Consider the following 3,352-nt stretch of genomic DNA (forward strand, 5'->3'; position numbering starts at 1 on the left):
CCTAGCTATAAGCTATGTTAGAATATGCCACTAGAATTCCATCAGAGAGGAAATCGTCTCCCTCCCTCCGTGGGCCAAAACTTATTCCAGGGCTCATACCACCTTGTATACTTGCTCATGGCAGTACATCATCTTCAGCTCCTGGAAGACCTGAAGACTCTTCCTGGAGGATGGGCAGAGAGAAAGTGACAGATGGGAGAGGGAGAGAGTGGAGGAGTGTGAATGCATTGCCCATTTTGAGGCAGGACTTCATCCTAATGGGAACAGAGGGGTGCAAGATCCACTCTGACCTTTAGGTCACATGGTTTGGAGCAAAGTCATGCAGGGAAACCGCCAGCTTCACCCCAATTCCCAGAGTGGTTTTGTTTGGAAGAGCACTGCATAGACTGGTGTGGCTGTGATGTTTATGAAGGAAAAAGTCTCCAGGGGCCTTGTGCAATGTGTGGCACAAAAGGAATCCCAACCACACAGGCAAATCCTAAGCAAGGCCATAGATGTCTGAGTTGGGCAGAGCCGCAGTCCCTGCCATGGGGAATTGCCACTGGGCTCCCAGATGAGGGACGCTAGGCCGAGGAAGCAAGGGTTGCCCAGGAGAAAGGTGCACCCACCTGCCAACCAACCCCCACATCTTCTTCAGGCCTTGGAGCTGGCTGCTCTGCAGAGCACACGTGATGGGAACGAGGGTGCAGCTGTTCCTAAGAAGGAGTCAGCAGAGCCCAGAATACAGTGGGTGAACTGCCTAGAATGGGTCACTTTTTTCTACTGAGTAATAATACTGTTTGTCTAACACTTGTTGACTGTGTTTGCAGTTCTGCAGGGAAGATCATAAAACAATGTTCACTTGATGATACAATTGTAAGAACACAGTGCATCTTTACTTTTCATGCATGTCTTAAAAGTTAAACATTTTTATCTATTTGATTTAATGAGCAAATTTAACATCAGAAATATGGTAGGTTTTATTGTTGTTTTTGCTGGTGCTGGGGCTTGAACTCAGGGCCTGTGCACTGTTCATGAGCATCTTTGTGTTCAAGGCTAGAGCTCTATCACTTGAGCCACAGCACCACTTCCAGCCTTTCATGGGTAGTTCTTTGAGAGAATACAACAGGAAGTCAGGCAGTGCAACTGTAAAGCAGCTATCTAAGCAGAAACTGTATTTCCCCATGAGCCCCCAAACTGGGCACTCACTCTGCTCCATGCTGGGCAGCAAGACATGGACTTTCCTGCCTGAGCAGGCTTTGAACCATGATCTCAGATTTCAGCCTCCTAAGTAACTAGTTACAAGCGTGAGCTACTGGCAGCCAGCAATGTGGTTCTTTGTTCATTGTTGCTGTTTTAACAACCCTCTTCAGATTCTATACAAGGAGTTCTTTTAGAAATGCAGAAGACTCACTAAATTTAATTTGTATCTAGTCTTTGAAACACGTGAATGGATCAGACATAATTCTTGGCTCTGTTTGGCTGCACTAGGCAAAGTCCCTTGTGCTTTTGTCAAGCCTCTCAACACCTTTGACTCCTACTCCATCCACCTTAGCCAATCTGAACTCTGGCCACACAGAGAAGAAAAGCTCTGGTGATAGTGCTTTTGTTTGTGAGCTCTCACAAATGTATTAGCTTCCTGGAAAACGCTCACATTCAAACCAGCCTCTGCTCATTCAGCTGGCACAGGCAAGGCTAGAGTATGAGAAGAGAATAAAGGCTGTTAAAACAGAGGCAACCACAGCCAAGGCTGCTCACTTTGGAAAGGCCACAGCTAATGGAAAGAAAGCTCCATCTTCATACAGGAAGGTGTTCTTGCTCTCCTTTTGGGGCAGCTTAGCTTCCTGCCTCTGCTGAGTTCTTGAGCTGCTGTGGAAATAGGAGTTGGCACTTAGGAAGGTGCAGATGCCACGTCTTAGCTCATCTCTGACCCAGTTCTCAAGGAAGGACTGAGAAGGCCACCAGCACAATCCTAACATTGTTCCGATGTGTCTGTGTTCCCTGGCCCTGATGTAGGGACACAGGTCCCATCAGATGCTTTTCCCAGGGTGGACAGAGTGGCACACATCCTGGGCCCATGACCCCATTAGAGAGACACATGTGGATGGTGATGTGCTTCAGGAACAGTGCGGTCTGGGACTCAGAGTTCCATTGAGTAATTCAGTGCTAGATACTGAATCATAACAGCAGCTCCACAGAGAGAAAATGGTCACAGACAACTTGAGCAAGGATATTAGCATCAGGGGAACAAGTGACTGAGGTCCCTCAGAAAGAGGGTTGTTCACCAAAGTGGGCATAGAGAGCAAATGTCCCACTGTCTTGCTGCCCCGCATGGAGCAGAGTGGGTGCCAGTTTCGGGGCTCATCTGGCCAATCCATGGGGAAATTCAGTTTCTGCTTTGATAGCTGCTTTACAGTTGTATGTCTGACTTCCTGTTGCATTAAATTACTCACAGCTTTCCCTCTTGGTCTGTGCTCAGAAGTAACCCTTAAACTTTTCCTGATCATTTCAGCTTGTCCAGAGAGATGCTCTCTCCAAGGTTAAATTAATATCCTTTACTTGTGATTTCAACTTCTGTTGTGGTCCTGGTGTGTGTAACTGTAAGAGAAGATGATCACAGAGAACACTACTGAGTTCTTCAAGTCCTACCCAAGGCCAGGTGGTGGTTTCTTTACTCAGCCACCATGAGAAGTGGGCTCTAGCCTCCCGGTGAGAGCCAGGTCACAGTGCTGAGATCTGGACACTCAGAACAGCACCGGCCACAGAAGGCAGCGGCTGATGCTGCTGTACTCACAACTAAGGCCACACCAATGACGCAGTTGGCTAACAGCTGTGCCATGCTGTACCAAGCAGAATGATGGCAATCACACCGGAAGAAATTGTTCAGGACCAAATTTAGTGCCCCCTCTTTTTTTTGCTAGTCCTGGGCTTGAACTCAGGGCCTAGGCTCTGTCCTTGAGCCTTTCTGTGCTCAAGGCTAGCACTCTACCATTTGAGCCATAGCACCACTTCTGGCTTTTTTTTCTGTTTATGTGGTAATGAGGAAATCGAACCCAGGGCTTGTTCATTTTCATATAGAACTGTAACAATGAAATTTTCTCCTGTAGAACTAATCCAAACTAATAAGAAAAAAATTTGTTTTAATTCCAGTAAGGCAAAAAAGGAGAAATGCCTAATGGTTTCACAGCTTTTGCTGATGTTTACAAATAACATGATATTCCACATCCCTTATACTACAGAAAGATATAATATCATATAAAAATTTAGACTATACAACCACATTTATATGATTCCACAACCTCTATTGTCTGCAAGTTGGTATTCCAAAACTTTAAGCCAAATAGAGAACAGAGACCAAGGAAAACAAAAGTAA

The sequence above is a fragment of the Dipodomys spectabilis genome, unplaced genomic scaffold (genome assembly GCF_019054845.1).
Source record: "Dipodomys spectabilis isolate Male_0828 unplaced genomic scaffold, ASM1905484v1 ptg000178l, whole genome shotgun sequence".
In the NCBI taxonomy this organism is placed as follows: Eukaryota; Metazoa; Chordata; class Mammalia; order Rodentia; family Heteromyidae; genus Dipodomys; species Dipodomys spectabilis.